The following is a 25,951-nucleotide window of genomic DNA, read 5'->3' on the forward strand; positions in this document are numbered from 1 at the left end:
AAGGCCGTGGGTATAGAATGGAAACGGGCCATGGTAAACGCTCTTCTCAAATTGGGCTCCGTCAGGTCTATCAAGTAGTTGGCAAGTGATCTTACCACTTTCACTTTAGGGAGCCACATGGAGAGGCGAGCTGTGGTGGACTGTGCCCGGTCCATGGCCTCGTCTCTTGTAAGAATCCAGGCCCAGATTTTATGTTGGTCCCAAGATGACAGCGTGTCCAGATCTGGGAGAGAGTAGCGTGCAGTAATAGTCTCCATGGCCTTGGACCATTTATTGCTTATAGGCTTGTTGACCCCTGACACTGAACACAGGTACAAGCTGTCTCTCATACAAAAACATCTGTATGTGACTTGTTTATTTGTTCATTGCTTTTATATCTTGCCCTTCTTCCCAAAAGGAGTCCATGGTATCAAATAGGGTGTCTATATAATATATATATATATATATATATTTGCTTTCGTAGATTTTCACAGCCATCTTCTCAGGAAAACTCTTCACAAAGTTCAAGAGGTCAAGACACAAAGACTTTAGCAACTAATCCACACCTAATGACCCACCTAAGTGGTACTCAGGATATCACTCAAGAAATCACTCAAGGTATCTCTCAAGTAATTAAGGAACAAAAGAAGAAAAGGCACACTAGCCTGGGAACTTCCTCTCTGCCCAGAACATTGGAGGCTAGACACCACACCCCCTCTACAGTATTTATAGGAACTCAAACATTGAGATCCCGCTCTGTTCCAGTAACAAGAAGCCGAAAGCACCAGCCTGAAGATGACGAGTGAGACCTCGTCGAAACGTCGCCTAGACACCCCAACTTTTACACGGGAAGACACCCGAGGACACCAAAACCTCCATATATATATATATATATATATATATATATAAATAATAAGTTGTGATTGTTTGTATGTTTTTAATAGATTTGAGAGATTTAATTCTATTTATGCTTAATTATTCTTTTTCTATGTTTTTAGCCGTTCTTATTTCATCTGTAAGGGGAAAAGGTGGGGTATATATGTGAAAAGAGATCAAGAAGAGACATCAAGAAGAGGTGGCAAGAATACACAGAGGAATTATACCAGAAAGAAATGGATGTCTCGTACACCCCAGGTAGTGTGGTTGCTGACCTTGAGCCAGACATCCTGGAGAGTGAAGTCAAATGGGCCTTAGAAAGCACTGCTAATAACAAGGCCAGTAGAAGTGATGATATTCCAGCTGAACTATTTAAAATTTTAAACGATGATGCTGTTAAGGTGCTACACTCAATATGCCAGCAAATTTGGAAAACTCAGCAGTGGCCAGAGGATTGGAGAAGATCAGTCTACATTCCAATCCCAAAGAAGGGCAGTGCCAAAGAATGCTCCAACTACTGCACAATTGCACTCATTTCACACGGTAGCAAGGTTATGCTAAAAATTCTACAAAGCAGGCTTAAGCAGTATGTGGACCGAGAACTCCCAGAAGTGCAAGCTGGATTTCGAAGGGGCAGAGGAACCAGAGACCAAATTGCAAACATGCGCTGGATTATGGAGAAAACTAGAGAGTTCCAGAAAATCATCTACTTCTGCTTCATTGACTATGCAAAAGCCTTTGACTGTGTCGACCACAGCAAACTATGGCAAGTTCTTAAAGAAATGGGACTGCCTGATCACTTCATCTGTCTCCTGAGAAATCTCTATGTGGGACAAGAAGCTACAGGTAGAACTGAATATGGAACAACTGACTGGTTCAAAATTGGGAAAGGAGTACGGCAAGGCTGTATATTGTCTCTCTGCTTATTTAACTTATATGCAGAATTCATCATGCGAAAGGCTGGGCTGGATGAATCCCAAGCCGGAATTAAGATCACCGGAAGAAATATCAACAACCTCAGCATAGGCGCCGACTCCATGGGGCCTGAGGGGGCCCGAGCCCCCTCAAAAATTCGTTTGGGGGGGCTCTGCCCCCCCAATAATTTAAGAAAATTATTAGTTATATTATGCTTTGTAAAATCACAAAATTATGTTGGTATTTTTTATTTTCCTTGTTTGATGATAGTTACCTTTTAAAATACATTCAGTAATGAGTTAAAACAAAGCCACTCCCGATCTAGAGAGAGGGTGGGGTTGCGGGCTCTCGACCCATCAACAATCTCGCGGGGCTGGCGTCAGCCCCACGAAAAGTGGGGATTCCCCCTAGCTCATTAATATTCACCGCCCACGGTGGCAGCCAATCGACTGCCGCAAAGGGCAGGCCCTCACAGGTTCACTTAAGGTTGGGGCAGCCCGGGGCTCGCCCCTTTCATTCCCCCAGCAGCAGCGGTTTGGAGGTCTTGGGCCCCCCCAATATTTTTTATAAGTCGGTATGGGCCCCCGCCCCCCCAATATTTTTTATAAGTCGGCGCCCCTGAACCTCAGATATACAGATGACACAACCTTGATGGCAGAAATTGAGGAGGAATTAAATAACCTTTTAATGAGGGTGAAAGAGGAGAGCGCAAAATATGGTCTGAAGTTCAACATCAAAAAAACGAAGATCATGGCCACTGGTCCCATCACCTCCTGGCAGACAGAAGGGGAAGAAATGGAGGCAGTGAGAGATTTTACTTTCTTGGGCTCCATGATCACGGCAGATGGTGACAGCAGTCACGAAATTAAAAGACGCCTGCTCCTTGGGAGAAAGGCGATGGCAAACCTAGACAGCATCTTAAAAAGCAGAGACATCACCTTACCAACAAAGGTCCGTATAGTTAAAGCCATGGTTTTCCCAGTAGTGATGTATGGAAGTGAGAGCTGGACCATAAAGAAGGCTGATCGCCGAAGAATTGATGCTTTTGAATTATGGTGCTGGAAGAGACTCTTGAGAGTCCCACGGACTGCAAGAAAATCAAACGCATCCATTCTTAAGGAAATTAGCCCTGAGTGCTTACTGGAAGGACAGATTGTGAAGCTGAGACTCCAATACATTGGCCACCTCGTGAGAAAAGAGGACTCCCTGGAAAAGACCCTGATGTTGGGAAAGATTGAGGGCACAAGGAGAAGGGGATGACAGAGGACGAGATGGTGGGACAGTGTTCTCGAAGCTACCAGTCTGAGTCTGACCAAACTGCGGGAGGCAGTGGAAGACAGGAGTGCCTGGCGTGCTCTGGTCCATGGGGTCACGAAGAGTCGGACACGACTAAACAACTAAACAACAACAACATGTGAAAAGAGTATACACTTGTTGATTTGTACAGTTCAGCTACTGTACACACAGGTACACAGATTGTACGCTCAATGAATGCAGTCTGCAAACACCTCTTATATGTGGCCACGTCCAAGGAGACTGAGGACCACAAGAAAGAAAATCCCCATAGTTCTCGGTACCCTTCTTATAGGGGCTGCTTATGTAACACAGAGGGACGCAGGTGGCGCTGTGGTCTAAACCACAGAGCCTAGGGCTTGACGATCAGAAGGTTGGCGGTTCGAATCCCCGCAACGGGATGAGCTCCTGTTGTTCGGTCCCTGCTCCTGCCCACCTAGCAGTTCGAAAGCACGTCAAGTGCAAGTAGATAAATAGGTACCGCTCCGGTGGGAAGGTAAATGCCATTTCCGTGCGCTGCTCTGGTTCGCCAGAAGTGGCTTAGTCCTGCTGGCCACATGACCCAGAAGCTGTACGCCGGCTCCCTCGGCCAATAAAGCAAGATGAGCGCCGCAACCCCAGAGTCGGCCACGACTGGACCTAATGGTCAGGGGTACCTTTACCTTATGTAACACAGAAGAGAAAGTGCATCAATAGAAAGAGGGTAATGGTTTGCATAAAATTAGCATGTGCTAAGTTATATGTAGAGATGAAAATTTAGAAATAATGACTATCATTTTAATGATAATGATAATAATTTTATTATTTAACCCCGCCCATCAGGCAGGGTTGCCCCAGCCACTCTGAGTGAATTCCAACACATACAAAAACATTACATAGCAAACATTAAAAACCTCCCAATACAGGCTGCCTTCAGATGTCTTCTAAAAGTTGTATAGCTTTTTATCTCCTTGACATTTGATGAGAGGGCGTTCCACAGGGAGGGCACCACTGCCAAGAAGAGTAACTTCACTTTTCACAGTGAGGGAACCGCCAGAAGGCCCTCAGAGCTGGATCTCAGTATCCGGCCTGAACAATGGGGGTGGAGACACTTCAGGCAGAAGACTCTCTCTTTCAGCTATAGAAATAGAATACACATTTAAACAGTGCAGGAGATTGGGCACAATCAGCCCACTAACAGCTGAAGAGCAACTTGATTGTCCCTGTTCTTCCTTCTTATCTTTGTTTATCTTAAACCAGACTTTGACTGGGCAGCCCTTCAAAAAGGAGAATATTTTCTAGCAGCCTACGTCAAGTAGGGCATACAGCCATCCTAGACTCTGTGTATGTTCATAGCAGTATATACAGTCCGAAGCCTAATGCCCCAGCTCAGAGGCTCCTGGGAGCCCTCCACCCCTCACCTTGGTGAGCTAGGAAAAGGAGGAAAAGGCGAATGCCAAAGAGGGCATTCAGAGAGTGCATGCTTCTAGGCCTCTGCTGTGACAGGACCAAGAATCCTGGCCAATAATTTACAGTCATATTAGTCTTGGATTTCCCTCCAAATTAATAATGATTTAAGGAGATTTATTTCCCGTTGGACTTGGGGGACACACACCCATGTCTTTGAACCTTGCGAAAAGATAAACTTGTATTAATCGCTGTTCTGTCATTACATATTTACTGCATCCAGCTGTTATTCTGCATAGATTAATAACAATGGCTGAAATCTTATTCCTAGGCTGCCTGAGGCCCATCAACTTTGAACAGATTTAAGCCAAAGTACAACTGAGGGCATCTTACAAATAATTTATACCCCAAACAGATGAACAAGGATAGGATCAGTCTGCCCATCTGCCTGGTGTGAGGAACACACGCATCCAAAAATGAAACGGCATCTTTACAAGTAGTTGTGCTGACTCCAGTGTCATTTCCTGCAAATGGCTTCAGGAAGTACCTCTGCTTTGAACATTGGGCTGGCCATAAACATTCATTAGGAACAAAACCTGAAAAACAAAACAGTTTATCTTATAATCAACTGGATATGGTAAGCAGATACTTTGAAACTTTGCTTTCAAAGGTGATTAACGGGAGGGTAGGATGATCATTTTCATGCAATCTACAAAGATGTAAATATTTGAGAAAGGAGGAGCAAGCCAATAGGTAGCTCATAGGCTATCCTGTGTTATTTGAAATTTCATCTTGTGCATGGTCCTGATCACAGGCTTTGCATGCCAGGCTTTCTCCATATACAGGACTAGGACTGGTTACAGCCCTGGCTTACGCACCAGTTATCCCAACAATTACATAGGGGGGATTACCAGGAAATGAAGAAACCTAACGGGACTTGACATCTTTCTGCAGGGCCTGCAAGACAGAGTTGTTCCACCAGGCCTTTGGCCAGGGCACAGCCTGACTCCCTCCTTTGGCAATCTTCGCGGAGCTCTGGCCCAATGGTTGCAATTGGTTTGATTTGAATTAATTTCATAATGAATGATTTTAGAGTGTTGTGTTGTGTTGTACTGTTGTACTGTTTTATTGTTGTTAGCCGCCCTGAGCCGGGCTTCGGCTGGGGAGGGCGGGATATAAATAAAATTTATTTTTAATATATTATTAATTATTAATTATTATTATATTTTTGCACAACCCGTGTGTGTTCTCTGGGGGTTTTGTGGTCCTGTGGGACTTTATAGCCTCTGGTACCTTTTAAAATGCTCCCTTGGACCTACCTGCACAGCTCTCTCTAAGCCACATAGTTGTGTGCTGGGCTTGTCTGAAAACCAGCAACTAAAATTTTAGATGACAAATGGGTTTTTCAATGAGAAGGAAACTGAAACTACATAAATAATTTCAGCTGAACTCCAGCTCTTTTCAAGCGTTCTAAGTCAAGGATGGAGAGCTCACCCCCCAGATGCTGTTGGGCAGCCATCAGCCCCAGCCAGCAGGACTCACGGACAGCCAAGAAGGAAGCTTCGGTCCAGCATCATCTGCAGAGAACCACAGCTTCCCTATCCCTGTTCTAAGGGACTGTGCACAGCTTAATGGGTCTGGAGGGCTCTTTCCAATTTAATAAATGCATCTTGGCCAGCTGCCATGGTCTCCTCCTCCTCCTCCCCTCCCCATGCCTTCCCTGTAATCACTCAGAATGTCTATAAAGGCTTCTCATACTTCGTCAACAAAACAAAACAAAACGGTGAGTGACTTGGGAAAGGCTAATTGTCTCCTTGGAAGGAAATCTGAGGGAGCCTCTCTCCCCCTGCCCTCCTATCTGACTTCTCCAGAGTATTTGATTTCCATGGTATTGAAGCAAACGACCCTACAGACATTTGGAGACAATAGTTGCACAGTGGCACTGGCACTGAGTTTCGTATCCGTCAAACATGCAAACATACCCTTGAGTTGATGCAACTCATATACCTTGAATGGGGTGAATTGGTTCTCTTTCATTCAGGTTTGATGCCCCCTTCAATGCCTTATTCAGGACTTCCATTGATGTCCAAATCTCATGATTCCAATCAAGTTTAAATACTCTTTCACAATTTACATGCGATCAAAAACCCGAGGAACCAAGGGAGTGGCAATCCTACCACCAGCACTTGGCATGACAATACAGTTCAGTCAGCTTAGTAAGTGGTAAGTTACCACTTCAACAACAATTGCCTATGTTCACCTGCAGCATGGCCTGAAGATGCAGTTTCAAATCAACCAACTATACTTTTCTTAAGTATTTGTCATCCAGCTGTTGGATCCAATCATTCTATCAATGTTAATTGACTTTTTATGACCTGGAGGGATTTCCATGAAACTCAGACTCCTTTTGTAGGATGGAGGAGAAATTCCACTTAAAGGCAAACCCGCCTAATTCACACTTCAGTACATGAACAAAAACACAGCTAGCCATTGAAATTCACACTTTGCTGAACTTTGCAATGGAAAGGGTGCCTAAGAATGTATGAAGGTAAAGGACCGCTGACAGTTAAGTCCAGTCGCGAACGACTCTGGGCTCACGGTGCTCATCTCGCTTTACTGGCCGAGGGAGCCGACGTTTGTCCGCAGACAGTTTTTCCAGGTCATGTGACCAGCATGACTAAGCCGCTTCTGGCGAAACCAGAGCAGTGCACAGAAACACTGTTTACCTTCCCACTGGAGCAGTACCTATTTATCTACTTGCACTTTGAGACATGCTTTCGGACAGCTAGGTTGGCAGGAGCTGGGACAGAACAATGGGAGCTCACCCCGTCGCAGGGATTCAAACCACCGATTGGCAAGAGCTAGGCTCCGTGGTTTAGATCACAGCGCCACCCACTGCATACACTATACACTGGTGTATACTGAAAATAACATGCAAAAGGGCTATTTATTATGGGAAATTGCTTTGCAAAAATGTGTCTGTAAGCAGATGCGAAAAACCAAAGCTGACATATTTACCCATCTGTAGTAGAAATCATATTGGCATAAATCTTCCATTTAGCATCAGTGATGACAGGATAGTTTCTGTCTCCTACAATAGATTATGTTTCTTTGGGTTTGGATTTTAGCAAAGGCACGGAGGAATTTTGAAGCCACTCTTTGGTAAGTAGACATCCAAAATAGCAGCATTCATAGCTTAAGATTTGTAATTGGGCCTGGTAAATTAGATTTGCCTTTGCTGCAACCTCCTCTGCTACCTCAACAAAACCCTAGTTCTTCCATCAGAATTTCCCATGGGTCCCCTAAATTTAGTAAAATATAATCACAAGGCTTTTCACAGCTCTCTTTGCTCACTGGGCTCGCTGTACTGATTGCTTCCTCAAGTAAAGCAGAAAACTCCCTGGGGAACGGCTTTTGAAAAAAGGAAGAAAGCCCAATATGGTTGCAAGCTTGCTCCCCTAATTCAAGCTACCAAAGCCAGCCAACTTGGAGGGCTCCATCCAAACTCAGAGAATAAAGAGGCAATTGTAATCGAGGTAGCCAAGGCAAAACATGTCACAGAGCTGCATATATTTAGCAAGATGCTAAACCTGAGGTAGAAACTTCTAACTTTAATTGTTTTCATTATTTTTGCACAAAAAGTTTTTTTTAAAGAACAGAAACTCTATATAGCTTAAATATAAGAAGTTAAAAAAATAATAATTATGAAGTTGTGTGTGAAATAAACAGGGACCAAGATCAGAAATGTAAATAGATGTGGATCTGTTAATATGGCGGACATAAGTGAGCACATTTAATGGTGAAAGGAAACCATGGAATCAAACTATAAGGTAAATATTACAAAGTTTAACAAATGTATAGAGTTTTGTATTGCCTTCAGTCTGTGCTGCTGATCTCTGGCACGCAGGTAACGGTAAGGAGAAATGCATAGTAACCTGTTTCACTCTGATCATATCTATCCTATCATTATAGACTAATAGTGGACCCAATTCTCCATATGTTGGTCCTTATGTAGGCAAAACGACTCCACCCATGCACAAGAGCAGGGCTTTTTTTCAGCCAGAACTCACCAGAACTCAGTTCCGGCCCCTTTCAGGTAGGCACCATTGCCATTACAAGAGAACAAGTGGGGTGTTCACTGTGAGTTCTGGCAACTCTTTTTCTAGAAAGAGGTCAGGCTTGGGTGGTAGGGAAACCCTGATTTATGGAATTACAATAAATAAAAACTTAGAGAGAAGACAAACACAGCTCAAAGTGGAACGAGCATGCTCAGGGAGCATGGAATGCAAGGGAGCGGGCAACAGAAAACCCGAGGAAAGTAGGAAAGGAATGGAGTGGCCGGAATCCTGAACTGTAGCACTTCACACTTCAACCTTTTGTTCCCGGTCCTGTTTGTCCTAACTTATTCTTCTTTTAAAGACACTTATAATACCAATGTTTTCCAAAGTCTTGCAGATGAGCCTCCATCCAGAGAAAGACTAAGGAGGCAACTCCCTTCAAGATGGAGATTTGCGATTGAATACCTTAATCACATGGTCAAAGGTTAAACACTCATGTGTAAAGAGCAGAGAACATTAATCATTAACTCAGTGAGAGAGCTGCTTCTTGCTTACTTACCATACTCCACTGGACTATTCCAGTGTTCAACCCATAGAGGCATTTTTCATTTCAGTGTGAATTAAAAAAATATACTTAACAGGGAAAGCCTGCTCCATTTTGCAGTCCTTTCTTTTTCTTCTGCTTTAGTTGTGACCCCCGTGGCAGACATTTTGTGACTGGCCCCCAGAGCACTTTCTGAAAATTCCAAACATGCCCACAGGCCCCAAAAGCTTGTCAATATAGAAGTCTAGGGCACAGTAGATAATTCAGTTTGTACTAAAATAAATAAATAAATTGTACTTTAAAAGCTTGGTATAAAGGCAAGGAAAGTTTTTGATGGGGAAAGTAAAGAGGACGAGAAATATAACACCATGGTACTCCCAGAAAATATAATTACATCAGGGGAACCTTTCCTTGAAGTGCAGGGGCCAGAAATGTACTCTTTTAATCCCCTCTGCTTCAATGAATTAAGCTAACCTGTTTTATTGCCAATACACTTTAAATCATATTATCAAGGAACTGAGAATGGAATCTTTATATGTCTTCAAAAGATCAGTAAAATCTGCCAGACTTTTGGTAGGCTCTCATTTCCCCTACCTGTGGGGTCTTTCAGGGAATATGTGTGCAAATTAGCAATTAAAGCAGCTGACAAGAGCTATACATGGTATATACAATAGGGACAGGTATTAATGTGCCGAGATTGGTTGCAATTAGAAAAACCAGCTGAAACATAGCAGCACATCCATAAAAGAAGACAGCTAGACTAAAAATGAAACCTTTCACTGAGAGAGCACGTCAGTATTGCCCAGAATGTGGTAAGTAGCTCTGGCATGTAACAAAAGAGCCAAAAATATCAGCATTAATAGTTTAACAATAAAACCTGAAATGCTATTGTCAGGGGTTCAGAAGGAGAGACACAGGAGGGGGAGCAAATGGAGAGTGAGGAGGAGGAGTACGAGGGGGGCGCAGGCAGTGACAGTGGCCAGAGTTATTCCACAAGCCTCTCTAGCGAATCGGAGGACTCACAGAAGGGAGCGCCGGTGGCCAGAGCGAGGGGGGTTCCAGGGGGGAAGCCCCAGGAGGAAGGGGCTAGCGGGGAGTCCCTGAGCAGCAGTTGGAAATCAGGACCAGCTTCTCCACCAGAGCGCAGTGGGGAGGGGGAGTCCCAGGAGTCGGGACCAGTGTCCTCACCACCAGAGGGAGGAGAGGAGTCAGGTTTGGCAACGCCCACATCAGGAAGCGGGGAAACGGTCAGAAGGAAAGTCACCGGCTGGGCGCGCGCACCAAGTTCAAATGTACAGGAGCGCGGCACAGCAGGGAGCCCGGAAAGGGAGCCAGGTCCTAAAGCCCGCTGGAGGGAGGGGCAAGACTCAGGAGGCTCAGCGTCAGAGGAGTCCAGGAAGGAGGGAACCCCAGAGGGCAGAAAGACCCAGCGAAGGAAAGAACAGCGTAGGAGGTGGAGCCGGGCTAGAATCTTAAACTGGTGTGGGTGGAGCAGTGAGTCAGAGGGGACTTAGCCGGTCTAGCGTCGAGACGTGGGTCTGCGCGCCCAGAGCTTGGAAATGGAAACTAAACTTTAATAAAGACTTTTGTATATAACATCCACTGGGCGTTGGTCCTCTGTGAGCTGGGACCTAGCGGCAGTCCTGACAGCTATAATTAACACAGTAAGATAAGAAACAGGCCATCGTGGATTTGCTAATGGGTTCTCACTTTATTGGTACTATTAAAGCTATGTTTATCCACCCAGATTCAGAATTTTGTCCATATTTTTATTTGTAAAAATAAAACCTCAGAGAGGTTAGGCTGGCCTCAACTAGAGCCAGGGCCTTCTCGGCTGCGGCTCCAATCTGGTGGAACGCTCTGTCACAAGAGACTAGGGCCCTGCGGGACCTGACATCTTTCCGCAGGGCCTGCAAGACAGAGTTGTTCCACCAGGCCTTTGGTCAGGGCGCAGCCTGACTCCCTCCTCTGGCAACCTGTACAGAATCTTGCTTAATCGGTTGCCATTAATTTGATTTTAACTAATTTTTATAATGAAATATTTTGAATGTGTGACTATTTGATTGTTTGATTATTTGATTATTGTTAGCCGCCCTGAGCCCGGCTTCGGCTGGGGAGGGCGGGATATAAATAAAATTTATTATTATTATTATTATTATTATTATTATTATTATTGTATATTATATACTTCATCCAGAAGCATCATAAACTCTGTGGGAGATATTCAGTGTTAGGCATACGTAGAGTAGACAATTGGAATCTATGAACTGGAATGTGCTTTTCCAGAGTATGGCTTTATTGGATATCAACTGAAATCTGGGGTTGGGATCCTAAAGACCTCCCCATGTTGTTGGGCCACAATTCCCATCCGCCCTGACCATTGGCCATGGAGCCAAAAACTCTCAACTGAAGGCCCACAGGAAGCTTCTATATTTTAGCGTCCAAATGGGACCAGCTTGGGACCAGTTTACCTGCAAGACCGCCTTAAACCATATATGCCCATTCAACTGCTTGAGTCTGTGCAACTGGCAGTCTTGCCACATGAAACTTGTTCTGCATTGGTAAGAAATTGATCTTTTAATGTGATAGCACCAACACTTTGGAACTCCCTGCCTATTGAAATAAGGCCGGTTCCTTCACTGCTAAAAATATTTTTGTTTAGGCAAGCCTACACAGATATGTAGAATTTTGACACGTGTTTTAATCTGGGTTTTAGCCTACTGTTGATCTTAATTATTTTTTGAATGTTTTAAATTGTTTTTTACTGCTAATTTCCTTGTTTTATTCTTTTTGTTAACTGTTTTGAAGTTATTTTTACAATCAAGTGGTATATAAAGTAAGCAAGTAATAAATACTGTAAATGCATTATGTGGCAACATGCCATGCCAGTCTGAGTGGAGACCTAAGACAGATTCCTATGCATCTCCAGACTTCAAGGAAATGTGTTTGGCTATGTCATAATTCCATATTAATAAAGCCTTCATTGACCATTTCCTTCACATAATCCTTATTGTCCTGAACAGGTTTGTTGTTTGTATTGCTTCACCCAGCTGGCCAGTCCACTGAATGCCCAATTATTTTAAAAATTACTTCAAGAGAAGTCTTGCTATAATGGTGTCTTATATGGGTATACACATGGATTTTGTGTGCAGAGAAGTCTGCTAAAATTAAGCAAAAACACTGAGTATTCTTTGGGATTCTTGGAAGTGGTCCGCATTTTGATAATGTTCAGTAATGCCGGTGAAAAGTTTAACCATGGATTTATTTCTCTCTTTCTTGCTTTTTCAATGGGCTTAAATTGTCCTCATTGACATCCTTATATTGCCTGATTTGGTACACAGAAATGTGACATCATTCCATCCCTGATGGTCTGAGATTGACATATAAGAGAGACAAAAGAATTTTATATTGGGGGGTGGGTGAGAATAGGGTGCTGCAACAGTAACACATAAGCAGGGAGGCAGGGAAGACATGGGGGCAGGGAAATATCCAGAACATGTAAACAGGAAAATCTGATGCTAGTCTTTGATTATAATTTGCTAAAGAAACTACATAAGCAGATGAACAAGTCTTTCACTGATTTTGATTATAGTACTTCTTCACTGCTAAAATCACATGATTCATTAGCATAAGTGCAATTCATTCCTCCTGCAATAGGGATTTGTACCCGAGTAAAGGAATGTCAAATGCATGTCAAAAAGAGCTTCGCCACCTAAGATAAAGGGTGACAGCTCATATGTCAGCCGCTTCCACTGCTGTCTTGGATTCTCGATTCATAGTGCAGCTATTTTTCAAATAGCTGGCCTGTCTGAAATATGAGGAGCAAGGGAAAGTAGAATATATATATATATATATTTATTCTACTTTTTATATTTATTCTATATATATATATATGGCACTAAGGATTTATGAGCCTTGATTAAATTAACTGCAGTGGAAAAACATCAACAACAAGATGAAGAGTTCAGCCTAGGAAAACCAGGCTGCTATACACAGCACCTTGTTCCTTGTCGAGCACATCTACCAAAATGTAAATGTAGGGATGGATGCAGCATGGCAACTATTTTCCCCGCAGGAAGGCCATCCATCACGTCACAACAGTATCATTGCTCATAAAGGAATTGATGTAATGTCAAGCTAAGCATGAAATATGATGGGGGCATAATTTCAATGATGATTCCAAAAGGCCCAAGGTTTGAAACATTTCCGTTTATTGTATTTGGCCTTTTAAAAGCCACAGCCCTTGAAGGAGGGCAGTGTTCATGTAGTACCTTACAGGATATGCTTTTTAAAAATCAACATAGATCTTAAGACCTGGGGATAGAATGGCTACCCACATCCTCAAATAGCTGAAGGGTAGCAACAGAAATGGAACCAAAACGAGGCCACTGGGATAAACTCTGTTTGGATGCATGCTTGGATGAACTCTGAGGTTTTCAGAAGTACAAAGAACTATTCTTTTCTAAAAACCACCACCACCTAAGATGGCAATTCCACCTCCTGCAAAATAAAATAAAAAAGCAGCCCAATGAGAACTGTGCACACTCAGTGGTCTGATTCAATAAAACAGGAAGTGTTACTAATTATGTTATTCAGACATGGAATTCTAGGTGACATGCCCAAAGTATGGTAGGAGCTGCCCCATCCTTCTGGCCTGGACATAGTCACCATGGAAGGTTTACTAGTACAGTGGTACCTCTGGTTATGAACTTACTTCGTTCTGGAGTTCCATTCTTAACCTGAAACTGTTCTTAACTACAGGCGTGCTTTCACTAATGGGGCCTCTTGCTGCCACTGTACCGCCGGCACACGATTTCCGTTCTCATCCTGGGGCAAAGTTCTCAATTTCCGTTCTCATCCTGGGGCAAAGTTCTCAATTCGAGGTAACTCTTCCAGGTTAGTGGAGTTTGTAACCTGAAGCGTTTGTAACCTGAGGCATTTGTAACTTGAGGTACCACTGTAAAGTGCATGCGCTTTGTGGAAGGGTGTGGAAACCTAGGTGGAATCTACACACATATAAAAAACACTGAGAAAATGCTTTTTAAATAATGTTTTGAAAAAAATCTATTGAATTTACCATAGCTCACTGTCACCATCTAGTGTCACATTTGTATATCACATTTTACAACACACTTAAAACGTTTTATTTGCAGCTGCATAGCTGAGTCCCTAGTGTAAGGATCCAAAGCACTGACCATTTGAGTAGTGTGAGTTAAAGGCAGCTGTCCTATTCCCACTTATCTAGGAGAAAGCACAGCCGAACTCACTGAAACTACCTCTGTATAGATATGTATAATTGTTTTGTCTGCAAAGTTCTCCACAGAGGTAAGAGGACAAAAGTGTCACCAGAGAATGCAGAAGGAAGGAATCTAAGCAGTAGCGGCCGCACCAGTAGGGCTCACAGGGCACTGCCCCACCAGCCTCAGCCTGCCCTCATCCAGTCCCATCCATCTTTCTTTATTACTTGCAACCAACCCGGAAGTGGCTCTGTCTGTTACTGGCTCTCTCCCCATCTACAGTTGGTCTCCCTCCCTTTCCCAATGGACACCAGACACTGCTGGATAGAAGGGACATTCATAATATTTAAAAACTTGAGACCACTTCTTTCTCCAGTAAGTGCATACCCTCCAACAGCCCAAGTGATAAAATTGCCACTACTCACCAATTTCAATATATCAAATTTTACCTTGAAGTGGCAGATCATCCTCATTATCCTCATCATTTTTTTATTTGTATACAGTGGTACCTCGCAAGACGAATGCCTCGCAAGACGAAAAACGCGCAAGACGAAAGAGTTTTCCGTTTTTTGAGTCGTTCCGCAAGACGAATTTCCCTATGGGCTTGCTTCGCAAGACGAAACGTCTTGCGAGTTCTTGCGAGTTTGTTTCCTTTTTCTTAAAGCCGCTAAGCCGTTAATAGCCGCTAAGCCACTAATAGCCGTGCTTCGCAAGACGAAAAAACCGCAAGACGAAGAGACTCGCGGAACGGATTAATTTCGTCTTGCGAGACACCACTGTACCGTCTTTCTATCTTACAATACTCAAGGCGGTTTACAAGCTGAAGAAACAAAAAATGTACATCTTATAACAATCTAATGCAATGCAAAAATGTGATAATAAAACTTTAAAATAAGCAACCTACATCAAAAAGTAACATCCAACAATTATTATAGTATATAATAATAATATCAACATATAAAAGTTAAACAGAAATCCACACAACTTACAATAAACAATTTCTAAACTATAATCAATAAAACAACGACAAGCCACAGTACATAAAATAATACAATACAAATTGAGAAGCAGAGACTGGAGGGTGGGGCAAGGCTGGGGGACGAAGGCCTTGCCTGATGGAGTCTCTCCCCTCACAGTTCTTCCTCCAGGCACAGCATAATAATAATAATAATAATAATAATAATAATAATTTATTTATATCCTGCCATCCCTAGCCGCAGCTGGGCTCAGAGTGGCTAACAACAATAAAATCACAATCAATTAATTAAAATAAATTATAAAATCAATACAGAAAATAAAATAATAATAATAATAATAATAATAATAATAATAATAATAATAATTTTATTTATTTATTTATGAGGAGTCCCAGGGCTGGGGGTGGGGCAAGGCAGGCGGAAGAAGGCTCCCCCCCAATACCTGCACCCTACCCAATCCAGACCATCACCCCCAGCCCATGTTTTCCCTTCCCCTCTGCACCCCCCCTTTGCAGGACTGCTTGCCCCCCCCTGTGCCAAGTCCAGCCCAGTCTACCTCCCTCATTCCTCCACTCTTTGCCTCCCCCACACCCCTCTCTAGTGAATGCTCTGGCCACCCACCCTCCTCCCAGCTGCACTAACCCCTGGAAGACGGTCACCCTTCCCACTTCCTTCCCTCCACATTCTGGCTCCAATATTTGCTTGCTGCGCCCCCCTCCAGATTACGTTCTCCACTATCCCCCTCGTAGCTGCTATTGCCATTTGCCATTTGCCTTCCCTACCTGCCGCCAATGAGCACCTGCCCACAGATCTCCAGAGCAACCATAGAGAGGGGAAGTGGAAGGTGGAGTGGCATGCCTGGACACCATCACATTGACCAGAGGTAAGGAGGGGGGAGTCTTTGTTCTATTGGCAGTGTCTGAGACATTCTGGGATCCAATCAGAAGCCTGGAATGGATTCTGTCAATCTGGAATGTCCCAGTCAAAATCGGGCAGTTGCAGGGTATGTAAGCGTGAAAGTGTGAAATCATACTGTTTTAGCAACCCTGGTAAATGATCTTTTTCAGTGAAGTTAAGAATGAGTAAGAGAATCTGAAGGAAGACTAGAGACCCAGAACCCCCACCCCTTCCCAAAATGCTTTGGAATAAAATTAATCTGTTTCCCAGAGCGATCCAGAATGAGATTGTGTTGCCCTCCTCAAAGCCAAAGACAACACTCTTTAACTTCCAGGACTAGTAGGAGATGACTGAAGAAAAAGTTCACAACTTATATGTCTTAATTATTAAATTAACTCTATTCAGAGCAGCTGCTCTGTGATTCAACAAATATGGTTTCCACAAAGGCAGCTGTTAGCAAGTGCTAATTATTAAGTTTCCACAAGACCTTTTACCCTCAACAAATTTTCATCTGCACATCAGGCCACTATAAACGGGTTCCATTATCTTAAATTTTACACAAAACATTTAGTTAACTAGGACTGCAGTCCCTGACCACACATACCACAGAATAAGCCTCCCTAAACATAGTGGGACTTACTTCTGAGGAGGCTGGAGAAGAAATTCAATTCAGTACTTATTTTAAGCCAAATCTATCAAATTCACACTTTCTGAAACAATATACAAACCAAATAACCTCTGGTCATATCTGAATTTCACAATCTAGTTCCACAGCAAAGCAATGTGTACAAAAATGCATATAGTACGGCAGAATGTGCTTAAAAATAAAGATATTAGTGAAAATAACATGAAGGAAGATGGGGACCTTCAGTCCTTGCAACTGCCACATTGGGGCAAGACCTACTGGGAAGAATTGCTGGGATCACCATGCCTGCCCTGGTTTGGTTTCTTTGAATAAAGAGTTAATTTCACTGACACCAGTGGGTTTTTTTTTATTGCTGACCTACACCTGACTCTGGCTCCCAACCCATAGGAGGGCTATTCCATGATTCTCATAGCCATGAAGTCCTTTGCTACTTCCGAGAAGACAGCCTTGTCATGGATGTTGAGATCTCTCAGGACCACCACCTAAGGGGTCCTTGGCACTAGGCGTGAAACCACAACTGTGAGTTAAGCTGGCAAAACGGTTGGGCAATAGAGCCTAAAGGGCTGCAGCTGCAAGAGATAAACTTCTCCCAACACATCCAACTAGGATTTGACCATTATTGACAAACCACAATAATTTCTAAGCAACATGCATCCTCTCCCTAATGCATAGCTTTTGGTTTCAGAGGGGTTTCCCCATAGAGCTTTATTCAGAGGGGTTTCCCCATAGAGGGAGAGTCCTCTCTCTGTCCTACAGTTAGATTCTTGTGTGCCTCTCTCAGATAGACCCAGTGGCACTGTCCTGAAGCTGAGATCAGGAATTGCTTCCTGCAAACAAGCCAGGATTTACAAGCCTATAACAAACCTTGGTTTAAGACTGACTAGCAATTCTGGCTTGTTAGGGAAAAACAAACCCTGAACTCTGGTTCAGATGCAACACTACATTATTCCCTTTCTGGGTTTTTTACCCGCTCACCTATGCACCTATGGAGAATCTACTCTCACACAGGAAGAGCTCAGCTTCTCTTCAGAGTTCTGTACCAGGGTTTCTCAAACTTGGGTCTCCAGCTGTTTTTGGACTACTGTTCCCACCATCCCTGACCACTGGTCCTGCTAGCTCAGGATGATTGGATTTGTAGTCCAAAAACAGCTGGAGACCCAAGTTTGGGAAACCCTGTTCTATACCTTTGGAAGGATGGACCTTGCTTGTGCTGAATAAACTGAGCAAAGTCTTTTAGACAATACCACGCCCATAGTTGTAACATAAATGGCACAATATCCAAAGGTGGAAGTCAGAAGGTAGAGAACATCCATCCTGCTTTTAATCAGTCATCACCAGAATGAAGTCTGCAGTATAACTTTAGTTAATTAAGGCCACAAATTCAAGTGCACTGTGAATGTTATCAGTGAAACATCTGCTCCCTTAAGTACTTTATAGATTCCCCACCCCCCTAGGCAGGAAAAGCCTATTGATTTATTTTATGTTTAACGTATTGCCAACAATATATTCTCAGAATGGGGACAGACTACTTTCCTTATGTACGCTGAGCTGACATAACTCTTCATTGCTGTCAGTTTTATATTAGGAAAACAATAATTAACATGACACAGCGTGTGGAGCGTTAGACACTGCTCAACGGTCTGGTCGTTAGGTGATATTCTAGGTGGACTATCCAGTTGCTCAGGTCACATTAAACTGCGGTTGCTTAATAACCCAGCAGCAGAGCAGTCGACATGACCTAATCGCTTGGCACAAAAATACACTAAACTGTATTCAATTATGAATGTGTATATTTCACATTGTGCACAGGAAAGTGATGGAGCCCAAGTCATTTGGTGCTTCAGGGGTTAGTTAAGCTGACTGTGGGTCACTTGACTGAATCATATCTAGATTAGTAATAATGAACTGCAAGAGCTATCTGCTTGATTGCTGATGAGACCCAGTTCATATCAACTCAGTTTCTCAATCATAGCTGTAAATGGAAAATGCAGCATTTCACCACGTTGATTTTAAATGCACCTCTGTTTCCCAAAGATTATTACAGAACAGAAAAAGGGGCCTCCTTGACTACTTTTAACTTAGTCAGTTACAATGTTCAAGAGGACTCGATTCAGATTCCACAATGCATTTTGCATCTTTCCTCCTCCTGTTAGAAATGGGTGCAGAGGTCAGGCTCTAAATAGAGAAATTTCAACAGAAATCTCTTATTAACATACATATTAAGTTTTATATTAAGTTTTATTGTGTCCAAGAAAATCATATTTACATATTATTAACACCCTTAAAAATGGGTGCTATAGTCAAGCTGGATTTAAAACATGAAACACAGATTTGCATCCTGAACATGCATACCAAGTTCAAATAGAAAGAAAGGTCTTCAAACAAACATCTCAAAAGATAAAAAAGGTTTCTTCATTATCAACAGAATGGATTCCCACAATTCCAGTGAAACCACACTAAAAGCCTTGCCACTGGTAACTACATGCCCAACACATGGCACCATGTCAAGGACACTCCCCAGCTAAAGGAAGGCACATGGCAGATAGTTAACTCTTTATTTTCAAAGCTGACAGAGTTATTTCTATGGCTCCAACCCCCCCCCCCCAGTCTAACATCTAGGCAGCTATTCCGAGGTTTGTGCTCTATGGAGCAGTTGCAGCAACAAGAGGCCATTCCGCTTCCACCAGTTTATGTACCTCCTCCTGATGGGCTGTATGCATGCAGTTGGAGACTATGCCTGCATGGAAGCTTCCTCTGCTCATCCCTTTTCAATCCCCTCCTTGTTCTGTGAGACAGTGGTGCAGGAGAGGGTGGAGAAGCACCTGGCCCTCCACTTTCCTGACCTGTCTCTTCCTCCTCCTCTCCTTTTCTGACCCATCCTGTGCTCCACCCTCTGGTGCTGAAGCTTCCCCTGCTTCTGACTCTTGCCTCCTGGCAGGAACAGTTCCCCACAAATCAGTGACCCCCTCTTCCCAATCAGACTCCAGTCCTGCTTCCCCCAATACACCCTCTCAATGTCCTTCCAGTCCCTGAATGCAGAGATCAAAGAAGGACGAGGGTCTTATGGACTCATTGTTAAAACCATGTTCATGGAAGACAATCTTCCTCAGATACAAGTGATCGAAGAAGAAGAAGAAGAAGAAGAAGAAGAAGAAGAAGAAGAAGAAGAAGAAGAAGAAGATCTAAAGTCACATTACTCCAAGAGGCATTGATTGGGCTGTTTCATGTAGAAATTTGCAAAGTTCAAAATATCTGAAACACTCCTAGGTTGCATTGAGTTTCCCTGTGTCTATTGGAGACTCTCCTGTGTGCAGGAGAGAATCCTGTGCTCAAGACTGCAACACAATGCTCAGTTCCACATCTGTTGGTCCACATTTATTTTGATAGGACTTAACATGAGCAATTGGGTACCGAACTGCAGCCAAAGAAAGCAAACCAAATCCCAATAAATCAAGCTAAAAAGTAATCCATTGCAAAAGTATAATAAATAAAATTGATAGTGTTATAGGTGAAGTAATTAAAGGTCTCCCGAACTGTAACAAGGCCAAAGGTTGTACTGCTTTGTAATCCAATGCTATTGAAATACCCTGACATGACAGCTCATATCATCAGAGCAGTGCTTCCCAAACCTGTTGGTTGATCATGTAATTCTGTGCATGTCTTATTTAGAAACAAGTGCCATCAAACTAAAAAGGATTTGTTCCCAGGTAAGTGGGCACAAGATTGCAACCTTAGACACACATAGAGACACACACATGCCCCTACTTGAATTAACAATGAAGGCATTCGCTGTTAAAACCACAAAAGATTACTTTTAGGGTGGGTAAGAATAAGAGCTATCTACCCTCAGCCCAGACACGGGTGGTGCTGTGGGTTAAACCACAGAGCCTAGGGCTTGCCGATCAGAAGGTTGGCGGTTCGAATCCCCGCGATGGGGTGAGCTCCCGTTGCTTGGTCCCTGCTCCTAGCAGTTCGAAAGCACGTCAAAGTGCTAGTAGATAAATAGGTACCGCTCCGGTGGGATGGTAAACGGTGTTTCCGTGCGCTGCTCTGGTTCGCCAGAAGCAGCTTAGTCATGCTGGTCACATGACCTGGAAGCTGTATGCCGGCTCCCTCGGCCAATAAAGTGAGATGAGCGCCACAACTCCAGAGTCATCCGCGACTGGACCTAATGGTCAGGGGTCCCTTTACCTTTTGCCCTTAATGTGTCTCTCTCTGCGACTCACTGTTCTAGGTGGTTCATCTGACAAGAAGCCCAAACTCTTCCCATTTGTCTTGCAAGACATTTTGGACCAATATATGCCCACCTACCCTGAACCTGACATTGCATATATGGCAATATATGACATTGCATATCAGGCAGGTAAAGATGATGTCACAGGCCCAAAAGGAAGATTGCAGGCACCACTCATGAGCTGATTGGTGGCACCTGCAAAGCCCTGTACATGATGCTTTGCAGGCCCTGGCAATCAGCTGATTGTTGAGTCTTGCAGAGCAACTGTACGGCATGATGGCAAACCACACAAACAAAAATGAGTCATTTGATGTCATTGCGACATCAGATTATTGACAAGTGGGCATCTCTGGATAGCTAGCAAAAGACCTTTTGCTGCTTAGCATCTCATTCACTCCAGAGAGAGGGAAGCTTTTCTGGCCAAATTTGACATCACTGTGGGAAGTTTGAAAGCTCCTTTGCAAACAGTCCTGCACTGCTCTTTAAACCTTCAAAAACAAGGTTCAAAGAGTAGGGTAGAGTGGCTTTCAAACAGCCCTACTCTGTCCATTGAACCTTCAAAAACCAGAAGTTAAAAGAGCAGTGTGGGACTATTTGCAAAAGGATTTTAAAACAGCCCCATGCTGTGCTTTGGTTGTGCACACCAGCTCCCCATGGGTTGGGGGCTCCGCATCCCTGATTTACTACCTGCATCACCTCAAGTGAAAAATCGGCTGTTTGCGCCGAGTTATTGTCAAGCTCTTGCCTGCTACTTGCGAAAATCCTACAATGCCTGGTGTTACCCTGCAGGAATTACAGGCCACACTGAGAGCTTTTAACTATTCTGCAGCAACAGAAAAGTGAGCTGTTTTGTTTCATAGAGAGAATTGCAGCATTTCAAAGGTATGCACACATGTCATCATTGTTTGCCAGTTTATCCAGCCTATTGAATTATTTAAAGGGAATTGTTTATCATGGCCAAGCTTTCGCTCAGTACGGACTTAAAAAAATCGCATTAAAGAAAATGGCTGTTTTACAAGCCCGAGTTGTGACCCCCTTAGTAGATTACAAATTACTAAGAAGGAAAAAAGAATTTATGCTTTTATCAACAACACATGTAACCACTGGGGGGAGGTTGGATATTGAGTGACTAATACCTTTTATTATATTTCACAAGTATGTGTTTTCTGAATGAAGAATCAACTATGCTATTAGAGTAAGCCTATCTACAATAATTATAATTCCAACCTTGGCTAGACTACTTTCATCATCTCAAAAACTTAGAAAGGTATGCATGGGAGATGTGAATCCTGGTGCAAGTCTAGCTGCCTACCACAGAGATGCTTTTCAGACTTCTTTTGCACACCCAAGGGCTTTCCCCGCATGAGTGGCCAGCTTTCTTTATGCCTCTTGACCACTGCCGTGAAAAGCCTGCTCCACATTTGTAAGAACTCCATCTCTTAGCGTGGCTGCACCTCCACTTTGGAACTCCCTCTCTACTGAGATAAAGTGGGCGCCTTCACTGTACTCTTTCCAGTGCCTGCTAAAAACATTCTTGTTTAGAGAAGCCTACCCAGAGACTTGGAAAGCTGAGGTCATTATAGAACTGTTGGAAGGGACCACGAGGGTCATCTAGTCCAACCCCCTGCAATACAGGAATCTCTTGCCTAACGTGGAGCTCAAACCCACAACCATGAGATTAAGAGCCTCATACTCTATCAACGGAGCTATCCCAATTTAAACCTCCAGTGTCTCAAAAATCAGAGCAGTGGATCACACATAAAGGCTTCACATAGTATAAAATAAAATCTAGCCATTGAGAACACCTTGTCAAACTCCAGATGAAGATTGTCCAGCAAGCAACTACACCCACTCCATTTCCTACTAAGATCGTGAGCAAGATTGGAAAAACTCAAGAATGTCTCTTCTAGCAACATATCACCGCAGTCCATTTAACTTTATTTTCCTTTAAAATAGGCATAATTTATACACAATTACAGAAGGGTTGTAAATTCTCCCCTTGCTATTATCAATGTGTTACAATAACTGTGGTCTAAGCAATTAGAAAGTATGCATCCGTGTAATTTTAGCACTGTCTGGGATCCCCCCCCCCCCAAGCTAAGGCTTATGTTTTGTAGAAATTGCAGCTAAACTCATTGACAGTAGAATACAGTCTGCAATATTGACTGAGTGAAACAGTCAGCAAAGTTCTTTGGTGCTGGAAAATATTTCATCTCAGACAATGGACAGGTCACACATGCATGTATCATTCAACTCTGGATGACTCACAGCTGAATGTGTGAAGTGGCCCATTGGGTCTCCAGTGTGATGCAAGGTGAAATTAACATTCTCTCTGTAGTTTGATCTACATTCACAAATGCCGCTCCCTACTTACTGCTGCCCTCCAAAGCCCTGCTGAGACATTCTAAATCCCTCACAGGATGTGGGAGAACAAGGATGAGTGTGCTTTGGCACCACCACCCTGTCACAAGTTGAAGCTCCCACAAGTTTGAACTTCTGAAACTTTACTTATTGTAGAGCTTGTTACATGAGTTAGAACCCTCAAGTCTTGGTAGGGACACAAGTGGGGTGAGGGTACAGCTGGCACACTCGTTCTCATTCTACCTCATTTACAATACCTGAACAGGGCAAAAGTGGTAGATGCACGCTTCAACAAACCTGTAATACAAATTCCCCTTCCCCCAAATTTAAACTGAAAATAAGGATGTGCTGAGGGGATGCAGGTGGCGGTTCGAATCCCCACGACGAGGTGAGTTCACGTTGCTTGGTCCCAGCTCCTGCCAACCTAGCAGTTCGAAAGCACATCAAAGCACAAGTAGATAAATAGGTACTGTTCCGGCAGAAGGTAAACGCCGTTTCCGGGCGCTGCTCTGGTTTTGCCAGAAGCGGCTTAGTCATGCTGGCCACATGACCCGGAAAAACTGTCTGCAGACAAACGCCAGCTCCCTCGGTAAAGTGAGATGAGCGCTGCAACCCCAGAGTCATCTGGGACTGGACTTAACTGTCAGGGGTCCCTTTACCTTTTTAAGGATGTGCTGAACTCCCTCAGACATTTCTGATCTTGACCAATGAATACTCTTTAATATTATGCATTGGTTTATTTGCAAAAAAATTATATGCTGTCTTTTAAGCCAGCTTTGCAAAGCGGTTCATGAGGGAGCCAATGGCAAACTCCAACACATTGTCAATATGCTACAGCTGCCTGAAAAAAGTTCCTACAAGTGCAGCAAGGCCATGTTTTCTGCCTCATATACTTAAGCAAACCGCAGGTGGGGAACTATGGCTCCATGGATCATTTCCTTTATGGTAAGGTTACCAGATTTTTTTTCAATGAATCTGGGGACACTTTTCATCTTCCTACTAAATAGATGGATTTGTCAGGGGACTGATATGTAAATCCGGGGACTGTCCCCGGGAAACGGGGACGTTCAAGAAGGACACAGACAAACTGGAACGTGTCCAGAGGAGGGCAACCAAAATGGTCAAAGGCCTGGAAACGATGCCTTATGGTGAACGGCTAAGGGAGCTGGGCATGTTTAGCCTGGAGAAGAGGAGCTTAAGGGGTGATATGATAGCCATGTTCAAATATATAAAAGGATGTCACATAGAGGAGGGAGAAAGGTTGTTTTCTGCTGCTCCAGAGAAGCGGACACGGAGCAATGGTTCCAAACTACAAGAAAGAAGATTCCACCTAAACATTAGGAAGAACTTCCTGACAGTAAGAGCTGTTTGACAGTGGAATTAGCTGCCAAGGAGTGTGGTGGAGTCTCCTTCTTTGGAGGTCTGTAAGCAGAGGCTTGACAGCCATATGTCAGGAGTGCTCTGATGGTGTTTCCTGCTTGGCAGGGGGTTAGACTCGATGGCCCTTGTGGTCTCTTCCAACTCTATGATTCTACGTCTGGTAACCTTATGAGCTGCAGCCATAGAGCTGCTCCATCTGGGTGAGTTACCACGTACATCTCAGACATTATTACCAAATGACAGTATTTTTGAGCCCATATTATGGATGGATGGATGTGTGTGAGAGAAAACGAGGCAGAAGCAGACTGAGATTATGGCAACCTAAAACCAACAGATCTGAAATTAGAGACTTGGTGGATCAGAGCACAGGCCCTATATCTTCAAATAAAGTCTTGCATCCAGGTGGCTTATCCCCACACTGAGACAAGTCGCTAGAGCAAGGGAGACACAGTAAGAAAGGCTAGGATCAAGCACTACACCAATGCAGGAAAGCTGTGTCCCATCATACCTGACCATCGACCATGGCTGATAGGAGTTGGAGTCCCACAATGACATGCCTGGAGGACCACAGATTCCCCACCTCTTCACTAGACCAAGGAAGACACAGCAGGAGGGTCTAGGGTCAGTCTTTTTATTTGGAAGTAATTTAGTCATATGAATGAGTGTGGATAGTGTCATTGTAAGGTTTACACATCAGGTGGACTTGGCTTTTGCAGCCAGGCAGAGTTAGAGGAGTTTCCTGTGTCTACTGAGAGATGGTAAAAGTTATTGTCTATCGTCCTAGTTGGTCCTACAGCCACCCACATGGGAGTTGACATGCACAGGATCATATTATAAGTTTTCCAAAAGCAGAAGATTTAGATGGAAATTTGAAAGTTATTCCCATTCAAAACCAACTGCAGGCAAATCACACAAGCCACAAAATGTGGATGTCACACACTAGCTGTTTCTCCTAGGACATTTTACTTAGACCATCCAATGCGTGTTCCATATTTATAGACTTCTCAAATAATGCCACATGTCACATTACATTCCTGTAAGCACATTCAGGAACAACTATTCTGGCTAGTGAACACACGTTCTGGTATTTCTCTGTTATCTTTATCTCTTCCAAATATGCTGTTATACTGTTTTCTGACAAGGATTCATAACAGATTTCTCTCTCTCT

At 43.5% G+C, this 25,951-nt stretch overlaps 1 long non-coding RNA gene across 1 annotated transcript in view; it reads right to left on the reverse strand.

The window, feature by feature from the left end:
* Nucleotides 1-3,838: 3,838 nt before the first annotated feature.
* The window catches only part of LOC310826685, a 34,176-nt gene continuing 12,063 nt past the window's right edge, over nucleotides 3,839-25,951 (reverse strand). Inside the window, exons 2-3 of the long non-coding RNA XR_014555928.1 lie at nucleotides 4,944-5,045; nucleotides 3,839-4,180 (exon numbers count right to left, since the gene is read on the reverse strand). This is a non-coding gene — a long non-coding RNA (uncharacterized lncRNA). The remainder of the gene's footprint in view (nucleotides 4,181-4,943; nucleotides 5,046-25,951) is intronic.

Source organism: Podarcis gaigeae (genome assembly GCF_964106915.1).
Source record: "Podarcis gaigeae genome assembly, chromosome: 10".
In the NCBI taxonomy this organism is placed as follows: domain Eukaryota; kingdom Metazoa; phylum Chordata; class Lepidosauria; order Squamata; family Lacertidae; genus Podarcis; species Podarcis gaigeae.